The sequence below is a fragment of the Gopherus evgoodei genome, chromosome 11 (assembly GCF_007399415.2).
Source record: "Gopherus evgoodei ecotype Sinaloan lineage chromosome 11, rGopEvg1_v1.p, whole genome shotgun sequence".
Classification (NCBI taxonomy): Eukaryota; Metazoa; Chordata; order Testudines; family Testudinidae; genus Gopherus; species Gopherus evgoodei.
The window spans coordinates 62177929-62190445 of record NC_044332.1 but is presented as its reverse complement, the minus strand read 5'-3'; positions in this window follow the sequence as shown (position 1 = coordinate 62190445).

Here is a 12517-nt window from a genome sequence, read left to right as displayed (position 1 = left end):
GAATACAGGTGTCATTAACTGCAGTGCTGATCAGTCTGGAAGTGTAATGAGAAAGACCAAAGAAATCTGCAGTTCCTTTCACTATGGACTTCTCTTCCTCACTAAATGAAGGGAGGATGGCAACTGAGATAGAGCACTGCTGGTTCTTCTGTTGGATCTGGGACTTCAGGATATCTGGGTAGTCTCCATTAACAAATATAGGGTGAGCAAACCAGCCTAGCATGAAATGCATGTAGCGCTCAGCTGCCTTCACATCCTCAGAACTTGTTGGGGTCTTTGGTTCAGCCCAATCTGAATTCAGCACAATTCCCACTTTACCATGCTGCTGGGAACGATATCGGTCATCATATAAGTGCCAGGCTTTTGCATGCACCTTAATAATTGAGTGAGCCACCTTGGGAGAGAAGAAGGAGGGAAGTAGTCACAGCACTGCACACAGGTTTGGAGCCAGTAGTTTAAGAACTTTTTGACATGAAGATTAAGTACATATAAAAATTAAACATTCCTACCCAACATAAAACCCCAGTCAAGTTCATAGAAAGTGCTACATAAAACTAGTTTGAATCCAGTGAGGAAAGAAATCTCTCCTGTCACCTTAGCCGCAAATGCAGATTCAAGCTTTGAGGTTTGAAGTTCAGTCAACTTATTTCATAGCTGTGACAAGCAATGTTAAGAAGCAGCCACATTCCAAGCCAGATACACCTTCAATTCAGTTGCAAATAGAGTCTTCTCTCTATGTATAGGCCACTGGACAAACACATGGCAGGATATAGTACCTGTCCTGAATGTCTCGCAATTTAAGGCTGGGTTTTTCAAATTGCATTCCCATTGAAATCCAACCTCCTTTGGCCTCTTTGAAAATCCCAGCCTAAAATGATGAGTGATGTGACAATAAGGGCTTTGGGAGGAGAGGGATACAATCAAACACATTCATTCTTTTTGTTTTGCTACAATTAAGTATTAACCCTTTATTTGCCTATCAATCAAGCCCTTGCTAATTAGCAGATTTCTTATAACTGCTGCAGTACGGATATGTCTTGATGAGAGAGCGCAGGCCTTACATATAGATCATTTGAGATTTCCCCACCATCAGGTCACAGAATCAACACAAACAGAATGTAATCAAAGAAAAAGCACAACTACAATAGCCCCAAGAATGCAAGCTCCTCTTTGTGGCTACCTTATAAGATGCTACTCCTGGATCAGTGATTCCTGGGGGATGCTGTCCAGTGCCATAGCCAGCGTAGCTAATGACCCAAGGTTCATGGAAGGTAATCCAAAATTTAACCCGATCCCCAAAGGTGGCAAAGCAGAAGTCTGCATAGTCTGCAAAAGTATCAATAATGCTTTCATTCTGCCATCCACTGAGATCTTGCAGTGTTTGTGGAAGGTCCCAGTGGAACAAGGTCACCATGGGCTCAGTATTAGAGTCCAGTAAGCTGTTTATCAATTTATTGTAGTAATTTACACCTTGAGGTGTGGGAAAAATCCTGGGCCAGGATATAGAAAACTTGTACAGCTTCGACTGAAGACCCCTGAGCAGGTAAATGTCATAGTCAATTTTGTGGTAACTGTCACATGCCACATTTGTGGTCTGATTCATGTGGACATGACCTTGCTGCCCAAACCAGTCCCAAAAACTCTCTCCTTTTCCATCCTCAGCCCAGCCTCCTTCAACGTTAAAGGAACCAGTGGATGTGCCCCAGAGGAAACCACTTGGGAAAACATCATGCACAAACGTGTCTCTCTCCAGTTCGGACTGGTTAGCAAAAGTTTCCCAAACTGTTTGATAGGAGGAGAGAGGAGCAAGAGCAGCGGCCTGGACCTCTTGTAGTCTTTTTTGGATAGTCGTATTAGCTACATGGAGACTAGGGATTTAAAAAAAAAAAAAGTTAAAATAGAGTCATGATTGGTGACGTTATTACAGATTGCAGACTATACAGCTAACAAATAGTCATTTCTTTTTCAGTTCCAACGTACTAGCTACATTGTGCTGTCTTAATACTCTAATCAATCCAAAGGTCAATTGTCTGTCACTTCTAGTGCACAATTGACTAACTCTACAGACTTGCACAGGAGACATTTCTAAGACAGCATTTTGGGTGCATATGGCCTGTCTGACTACACCTGGGTCAAAGATGAAGACAAAACCCTTGCGGCGCATATTGACTCCATGAGCACTGCACTTACTAAACTATGTAGATCATGAAACCCACAAGGACTACATTTGTAATCTGAGGAGCTTACACTAATTAACGATGCTAATGCAAATCTCAAAGGCCCCCTGTACAGCTACTTCTTCATCAAGTAGTTGAAGTACCTACGAGAGGGGATGCCATTTTAGATTTGGTGTTGGTGAGCAGTGAGGACCTCGTAGAAGAAATGGTGGTAGGGGACAACCTTGGTTCGAGTGATCATGAGCTGATTCAGTTCAAACTAGATGGAAGGATAAACAAATGTAGATCTGGGATTAGGGTTTTTGACTTCTCGAGGGCTAATTTTAAAGAGTTAAGGAAATTAGTTAGGGAAGTGGATTGGACGGAGGAATTAGTGGATTTAAATGCGGAGGAGGCCTGGAATTACTTTAAGTCGCAGCTGCGGAGACTGTCGGAAGCCTGCATCCCGAGAAAGGGGAAAAAAACCATGGGCAGGAGTTGTAGGCCAAACTGGACGAGCAAGCAACTCAGAGAGGGGATTAGACAAAAGCAGAAAGCTTACAGGGAGTGGAAGAAAGGCAGGATCAGTAAGGAAAGCTACCTTGGTGAGGTCAGAACATGTAGGGATAAAGTGAGGAAGGCTAAAAGCCGCATTGAACTGGACCTTGCAAAGGGAATCAAAACCAATAGTAAAAGGTTCTACAGCCACATAAATAAGATGAAAACAAAGAAAGAAAAAGTGGGGCCGCTATACACTGAGGATGGAATAGAGGTTAAGGATAACCTAGGCATGGCCCAACATCTAAACAAGTACTTTGCTTCAGTTTTTAATAAGACTAGTGAGGAACTTTGCGATGATGGAGGGATGATAAACGGGAATGTGGATATGGAAGTGGATATTACCGCAACTGAGGTAGAGGCCGTACTTGAACAGCTCGATGGGACGAAGTCGGAGGGCCCGGACAATCTCCATCTGAGGATATTAAAGGAACTGGCGCGTGAAATTGCGAGCCCGTTAGCGAGAATTTTTAAGCAATCGATAAACTCGGGGGTTGGGCCGTATGACTGGAGGATTGCTAATGTAGTTCCTATTTTTAAGAAAGGGAATAAAAGTGATCCGGGTAATTATAGGCCTGTTAGCTTGACGTCTGTAGTATGTAAGGTCTTGGAAAAAATTTTAAGGGAGAAAGTAGTTAAGGACATAGAGGTCAACGGTAATTGGGACGAATTGCAACACGGATTTACTAAAGGTAGATCGTGTCAAACCAATCTGATCTCCTTCTTTGAGAAGATGACGGATTACTTAGATAAAGGAAATGCGGTAGATATAATTTACCTAGATTTCAGTAAGGCGTTCGACACGGTTCCGCACGGGGAACTGTTAGTCAAATTGGAAAAGATGGGAATGAATATGAAAGTTGTAAGGTGGATAAAGAACTGGTTAAAGGGGAGACTCCAGAGGGTCGTATTGAAAGGTGAATTGTCAGGCTGAAAGGAGGTCACTAGTGGAGTCCCTCAAGGATCGGTTTTGGGACCGATCTTATTTAACCTTTTTATTACTGACCTTGGCACAAAGAGCGGGAATGTGCTAATAAAGTTTGCGGATGACACGAAGCTGGGGGGTATTGCTTACACGGAGAAGGACAGGGATACTATTCAGGAAGATCTGAACCACCTTGTAAACTGGAGTAATAGAAATAGGATGAAATACAATAATGAAAAGTGCAAGGTTATGCATTTAGGAATTAATAATAAGAATTTTGGATATACGTTGGGGGCGCATCAGTTGGAAGCGACGGAGGAGGAGAAGGACCTTGGGGTACTGGTTGATAGCAGGATGACTATGAGTCGCCAATGTGATACGGCTGTTAAAAAAGCAAATGCGATTTTGGGATGCATCAGGCGGGGTATTTCCTGCAAGGATAAGGAGGTGTTAGTACCGTTATACAAGGCGTTGGTGAGACCCCATTTGGAATACTGTGTGCAGTTCTGGTGTCCCATGTTCAAGAAGGATGAATTCAAACTGGAACAGGTTCAGAGATGGGCTACAAGGATGATCCGAGGAATGGAAAAACTGCCTTATGAAAGGAGACTCAAAGAGCTTGGCTTGTTTAGCCTGGCCAAAAGAAGGCTGCGGGGGGATATGCTTGCTCTATATAAATATATCAGGGGGGTTAACGTTAGGGAGGGAGAGGAATTATTTAAGTTTAGTACTAATGTAGGCACGAGGACGAATGGGTATAAACTGGATATTAGGAAGTTTAGACTTGAAATTAGACGAAGGTTTCTAACCATTAGGGGAGTGAAGTTCTGGAACAGCCTTCCGAGGGAAGTAGTGGGGGCAAAAGACTTTCCTGGCTTTAAGACTAAGCTTGATAAGTATATGGAGGGGATGTTATGATAGGATCGTTAATTTGGGCAATTGGTCTTGGATTACCACCAGATAGGTCTACTCAATGGTCTGCGGGGAGATGTTGGATGGAATGGGAACTGAGTTACTGCAGAGAATTCCTTCTTGGGTGCTGGCTTCTTGAGTCTTGCCCACATGCTCAGGGTTTAGCTGATTGCCATATTTGGGGTCGGGAAGGAATTTTCCTCCAGGGCGGATTGGCAGGGGCCCTGGAGGTTTTTCGCCTTCCCCTGCAGCGTGGGGCACGGGTCGCTTGCTGGTGGTTTCTCTGCAGCTTGAGGTCTTCAAAACAATTTTGAGGATTTCAATAACTCGGTACTGGGATAGGGGTTGTTATAAAATTGGATGGGTGGGGTTCTGTGGCCTGCCTTGTGCAGGAGGTCAGACTAGATGATCAGACTGGTCCCTTCTGACCTATGAGTCTATGAGTCTATTATACACAGCTACTACATACACTTGTGTATAATCCAACTAGCCTCACAAGAGTGGCAATGCCTTTTTGAAGGTGTTTTATTGTAAGCTGTAGTGATGGGGGCAGGTTCTACAGGAGTACAAGATACTCCATTGGGCCTGATGCAATCTTAATGGATGAGGAAGAAAGAAATGCAGAGCATTTCTAGTTAAAAAGAAACTGCATTTAAAAATGATTTGACATAGCATGTTTATTAAAGGCTTTAGGACACCATCTGTCTAGCACACTGTTTTCTATAGGACATGAGAGTTTACAAGACTTCACTTTAGAAACAAAAACTGTGTACCTAATTTTATGAACTGATGAGTAGTTTATGAATTCATTAACATCATATCCCATTGCTAATGCTTTGTCTTGATTAATTGAAATTAATTGTCTTGAAAAACAAGAGAAAAATACAATCAGTTGCAAGAAAACATGTAACTTCTGATATTAGCCAGTTCAGTTCCCCATGATATGTACCTGATAAACGCTTGTGTATGTATAGATTTGTCTAAGCGCTAAATAGCTACAATAAAAGCCTCTCCCCTAGCTACTTTGTATTGTTATCCCATTCTCATTTTTTGCACCTTCTTTTATTCTCACTGTCATAAACGGATAGTTAAGGGTTAATGTCTCTTTTACCTGTAAAGGGTTAAGAAGCTCAGTGAACCTGCCTGACACCTGACCAGAGAACCAATCGGGGGACAAGATACTTTAAAATCTCGGTGGAGGGAAGTCTGTTTGTGCTTTTGTTTTAGGGGTTGTTCGCTCTTGGGGCTAAGAGGGACCAGACGTACACCCAGGTTTTCTCCAATCTTTCTGAATCAGTCTCTCATGTTTCAAAATAGTAAGTGATAACCAGGAAAGGCGGATTGGTCTTATGCTTGTTTTCTTAACTTGTAAATGTGTCTTTTGCTGGAAGGATTTTTACCTCTGTTTGCTGTAACTTTGAATCTCAGGCTGGTGGGGGGTGGGGGAGTCCCTCTAGGCTATATGAATCTGAATACTCGGTAAAACATTTTCCATCCTGATTTTATGGAGATAAGTTTTTACTTTTTCTTTCTTTAATTAAAAGTTTAAGAACCTGATTGATTTTTCCTCAAGGGAAAAATCCAAGGGATTGAGTCTAAACTCACCGGAGATTGGGAGGGGGGGGAGGAAGGGAATGGTTAATTCCTCTTTGTTTTAAGATCCAAGGAGTTTGGATCTGTATAGCTTCCCAAGGCAACCCAGGGAGGGGAAAGTCTAGGGGGGTAAAGGAGGGGGAATGGTTTATTTCTCCTTGTTTTAAGACCCAAGGGGTTTGGGTCTTGGGTTCCCCAGGGAAGGTTTTGGGGGAACAGGAAGTGTGCCAAACACTATATTTTTGGTTGGTGGCAGCGTACCAGATCTAAGCTAGAAATTAAGCTTAGAAGTGATCATGCAGGTCCCCACTTTTTGGACGCTAAAGTTCAAAGTGGGGAAAAAACCTTGACATGGTGGCACAGCAGTGGGATTTTGTTTAAAAACCAAAAGCCAGTAGGATTTTTTTTTCTCTCCTTTCTAGCTGCTTGGAAAGCAGCCTGAGGGGATTGTTTTTAAGAACCGAAAGCCAGTGAGTTTTTTTTCCTTTCCTTTCTAGCTGCTTGGAAAGCAGCCTGAGGGCAGAAGTGTTAAGTTTTAACAAAGGTCATTGTTAGGAGGAGGCTTCAGGCTGGGAGCAAACAGACAGCAAAAAGGCATTCACAAGCTGAATTGTTTTGTTTCTTTCTACCTCTCGGATATAGCTAGTTAGAAAATCTCTGTTAACCAAGCAACCCTGAGCTGAGTGCCCAGTCAGTGGACTGCAGGGGGGCATTGCCAGCAGAAGAAAACAGAAAAATGAGTACCAGTGGAGCAACTAACAAACTAGAAATGGCTAGGTTGGAAGCAACAGAGAAAGACAACGAACATGAGACAGATGGAACTAATTAATGCAGAAATAGCCAGGGAAGAAGCGGCCCACAAGAGAGCTATAGAGATGTAAGAGGCTGACCACCGGAGGGTTTTGGAGCTCCAGAGGGCGGCTCACTGGCAGGCCCTGGAATTAGAAAAGGCTAAGCAGATGAAACAGCCAACCCTAACAATCCTTTTCCAGGTACTGTTCCCCATCTCAGGAAATTTCCCACCTACAAGGCAGGTGATGATACTGAGGCCTTCTTAGAAAATTTTGAAAGGACCTGCCATGGGTACAACATCTCTACAGACCAGTACATGATAGAGCTGAGGCCACAGCTCAGTGGACCCTTAGCAGAAGTGGCAGCTGAAATGCCTAAGGAACACATGAACAATTATAAACTTTTTCAAACCAAGGCCAGAATCAGAATGGGGCTAACACCTGAGCATGCCCGTCAGCGGTTCAGAGCCCTAAGGTGGAAACCAGATGTGTCATTTACCCGACACGCCTACCACATTGGAAAGAATTGGGATGCCTGGATATCAGGAGCAAATGTTAAATCTCTGGATGAGGTGTCCCTCCTAATGCAAATGCAGCAGTTCTTAGGGAGTGTTCCTGAGGAAATAGAAAGGTACATCCTAGATGGGAAGCCCAAAACTGTAACCGAGGTGGGGGAAATTGGAGCCGGATGGGTGGAAGTGGCAGAAAAGAAAAAAACTACTAGCAAGGGGAGTGAATATCAGAAGGGGCAAACAGAATATAAACACTAACACCGAGGGCAACCCAAGACCCCACCTACAACCCAAGGAAAGCCCCAGACACCCTATTGTCCCACCTCACCAGTCTCCAGCAACCCACCAGTGACCAGTCAGCTGGGCGATGCTTTAAATGTAATGAACTGGGACATATAAAGGCCAACTGCCCCAAGAACCCCAACTGAGTACAGTTCATTACACCACCATCACACCAAAGATCCCCAGGCCCAAATGCCTCTCAAATACACTAGAGGCAAAGGGAAACTTTGAGAGTGGGCGGAAAGAAGGTTATCGCGTGGAAAGACACGGGGGCACAAGTGTCAGCTATCCACCAATCCTTAGTGGACCCCAAATTCATCAACCCAGAGGCCCAAGTGACAATTTACCCATTCATGTCAAAATCTGTAAACTTGCCTACAACTGAACTGCCTGTCCAGTACAAAGGCTGGTCAGGAATGTGGACTTTTGCAATCTATGACAATTATCCCATCCCCGTGCTACTGGGGGAAGACTTGGCCAATCAGGTGAAGGGGCCAAGAAGGTGGGAATGGTTATATGCAGCCAAGCCAGGCAAGCTTCCAGACCCATCCCTGTTCCTGAGCCGTCCACACGGGCCCCATCTGTGTTACCAGAGACCCAGACAGAGGTGGTGGACCCGGACCCCTGCCAAGGACAGCAACAGCCAGAGGGCGCCAGCGGGCCTGAACTAGCAGAAGCAGCAGACAACCCTACCCAAGAGGCTCAGCCAGAGCCTGAAATATCGCCTAGTGCACCAGCAGAAAGCGGTTCAGCATCAACGAAAACAACCCCATCACCTACATCGCTTCCAGAGGGACCAAGCCCAAGTCCACAGTCTAAGAAGGAACTGGTGTCTCCAGCCTCAAGGGAACAGTTCCAGACTGAGCAGAAAGCAGATGACAGCCTTCAGAAAGCTTGGGTGGCAGCACAGAGCACCCCACCGCCTCTCAGCTCTTCTAACCGATCCTGGTTTGTTGTAGAACAAGGACTTTTATACAAGGAGACTCTTTCTGGTGGACACCAGGGAGACTGGCATCCTCAAAAACAGTTGGTAGTTCCAACTAAGTACCGGGAAAAGCTCTTAAGCTTATCCCATGATCATCTCAGTGGCCATTCTGGCGTGAACAGAACCAAAGACAGGCTGGGGAAGTCCTTCCACTGAGAGGGGATGGGCAAGGACGTTGCTAATTATGTCCAGTCTTGTGAGGTGTGCCAAAGAGTGGGAAAGCCCCAAGACCAGGTCAAAGCCCCTCTCCAGGCACTCCCTATAATTGAGGTCCCATTTCAGCAAGTAGCCGTGGATATTCTGAGTCCTTTCCCCAAAAAGATCCCCCCAAGAAAAGCAGTACATACTGACTTTCGTGGACTTTGCTACTCGATGGCTGGAAGCAGTAGCTCTAAGCAACACCAGGGCTAAAACTCTGTGCCAGGCCTTAAACATTTTTGCCAGGGTAGGTTGGCCCTCCGACATCCTTACAGATTCAGGAACTAATTTCCTGGCAGGGACCATGAAAGAACTGTGGGAAGCTCATGGGGTGAATCACTTGGTTGCCACCCCTTAACACCATCAAACCAATGGCCTGGTGGAGAGGTTTAATGGAACTTTGGGGGCCATGATACGTAAATTCGTAAATGAACACTGTGATTGGGACCTACTGTTGCAGTGATTGGGACCTACTGTTGCAGCAGTTGCTTTTTGCCTACAGGGCTGTACCACATCCCAGTTTAGGGTTTTCACCGTTTGACCTTGCGTATGGCCACGAGGTTAAGGGACCATTACAGTTGGTGAAGCAGCAATGGGAGGGGTTTACGCCTTCTCCAGGAACTAACATTCTAGACTTGGTAAGCAACCTACAAAGCACCCTCCGACACTCTTTAGCTCTTGCTAAAGAAAACCTAAAGAATGCTCAGGAAGAGCAAAAGGCCTGATATGATAAACATACCAGAGAGCGTTCCTTCAAAGTAGGAGACCAGGTTATGGTCTTGAAGGCGCAACAGGCCCATAAAGTGGAAGCGTCATGGGAAGGGCCATTCACAGTTCAAGAGTGCCTGGGAGCGGTTAACTATCTCATAGCTTTTCCCACCTCCACCCTAAAGCCTAAAGTGTACCATGTTAATTCTCTCAAGCCCTTTTATTCCAGAGACTTAAAGGTTTGTCAGTTTAAAGCCCGGGGAGAAGATGACGCTGAGTGGCCTGAAGATGTCTACTATGAAGGAAAGAGTGACGGTGGCGTGGAAGAGGTGACCCTTTCCACAACCTTGGAACGTCTGCAGCGGCAACAGATCAAGAAGCTGTGCACTAGCTTCACCCCATTGTTCTCAGCCACCCCAGGATGGACTGAACGGGCATACCACTCCATTGACACAGGTAATGCTCATCCAATTAGAACCCCACCCTACCGGGTGTCTCCTCATGCCCAAGCTGCTATAGAACAGGAGATCCAGAACATGCTACAGATGGGTATAATCCGCTCCTCTACCAGTGCATGGGCATCTCCAGTAGTTCTGGTACCCAAACCAGATGGAGAAATACGCTTTTGCGTGGACTACCGTAAGCTAAATGCTGTAACGCGTCCCGACAATTATCCAATGCCACGCACCGATGAGCTATTGGAGAAATTGGGACGTGCCCAGTTCATCTCTACAATAGACCTAACCAAGGGGTACCGGCAAGTACTGCTAGATGAACCCGCCAAAGAAAGGTCAGCCTTCATCACCCATGCAGGGGTGTATGAATTTAATGTGCTTCCTTTCAGGCTGCGAAATGCACCCGCCACCTTCCAAAGGCTTGTAGATGGTCTCCTAGCAGGATTGGGAGAATTATGCAGTTGCCTACCTCGATGACGTGGCCATTTTTTCTGATTCATGGCCTGAACACCTAGAAGACCTGGAAAAAATCTTTGAGTGCATCAGGCAGGTAGGACTAACTGTTAAGGCTAAAAAGTGACAAATAGGCCAAAACAGAGTGACTTACCTGGGACACCAGGTGGGTAAAGGAACAATAAACCCCCTATAGGCCAACGTGGATGCTATCCAAAAGTGGCCTGTCCCAAAGTCAAAGAAACAGGTCCAATCCTTCTTAGGCTTGGCTGGGTATTACAGCCAATGATTTGTACCACACTACAGCCAAATCACTGCCCACTAACAGACCTGACCAAAAAGACCCAACCGAATGCAGTTAAGTGGACTGATGAGTGTCAGAAGGCCTTTACCCAGCTTAAGGCAACACTCATGTCTGACCCTGTGCTAAGGGCCCTAGACTTTGACAAACCATTCCTAGTAACCACAGATGCATCTGAGCATGGTGTAGGAGCATTTTTAATGCAGGAAGGACCGGATCAAAACTTCCATCCTGTCGTGTTTCTCAGCAAGAAACTGTCTGAGAGGGAAAGCCACTGGTCAATCAGTGAAAAAAAATGCTACGCCATTGTGTATGCCCTGGAAAAGCTACGCCCATACGTTTGGGGAACGGCAGTTCCAGCTACAAACCGACCATGCTGCGCTAAAGTGGCTTCATACTGCTTCAACAAACAACAAAAAATTGCTTCAATGGAGTTTAGCTCTCCAAGATTTTGATTTTGAAATTCAACACATTTCAGGAGCTTCTAACAAAGTAGCTGATGCACTCTCCTGTGAAAGTTTCCCAGAATCAACTGGTTTAAAATTGTCCTTAAAATGTGAAAAGACTTGTAGTTTACACAATTAGTAGTATATGTAAAGGTGCATGTGTTTTATTAATCTGTTTATTCTAAAGTTCTAGGAAGAAATGACCACCAGTGTGGTTCCACACTGTCTGAGATTTGGGGGGGCATGTCATAAACAGATAGTTAAGGGTTAATGTCTCTTTTACCTGTAAAGGGTTAAGAAGCTCAGTAAACCTGGCTGACACCTGACCAGAGCACCAATCGGGGGACAAGATACTTTAAAATCTCGGTGGAGGGAAGTCTTTGTTTGTGCTTTTGTTTTGGGGGTTGTTCGCTCTTGGGGCTAAGAGGGACCAGATGTACACCCAGGTTTTCTTCAATCTTTCTGAATCAGTCTCTCATGTTTCAAAATAGTAAGTAATAGCCAAGAAAGGCGGATTAGTCTTATGCTTGTTTTCTTAACTTGTAAATGTGTCTTTTGCTGGAAGGATTTTTACCTCTGTTTGCTGTAACTTTGAATCTCAGGCTGGGGGTGGGGGGAGTCCCTCTAGACTATATGAATCTGAATACCTTGTAAAACATTTTCCATCCTGATTTTATGGAGATAAGTTTTTACTTTTTCTTTCTTTAATTAAAAGTTTAAGAACCTGATGGATTTTTCCTCAAGGGAAAAATCCAAGGGATTGAGTCTAAACTCACCAGAGACTGGACGGGGAGGGGGGGGGAGGAGGAAGGAAATGGTTAATTCCTCATTGTTTTAAGATCCAAGGAGTTTGAATCTGTATAGCTTCCCAAGGCAACCCAGGGAGGGGAAGTCTAGGGGGGTAAAGGAGGGGGAATGGTTTATTTCTCCTTGTTTTAAGACCCAAGGGGTTTGGGTCTTGGGTTCCCCAGGGAAGGTTTTGGGGGAACAGGAAGTGTGCCAAACACTATATTTTTGGCTGGTGGCAGCGTACTAGATCTAAGCTAGAAATTAAGCTTAGAAGTGATTGTGCAGGTCCCCACTTTTTGGACGCTAAAGTTCAAAGTGGGGAAAAAACCTTGACACTCACCTTTTACTTTAGCAGTAAAACTAGTGATGATCTGTGGATTTATGGTAAGCACCCAAGTTTATGGTAAGGATAACACTTTCAGGCAGGCAATTTCAGGATTGCTTTGGGAGAGT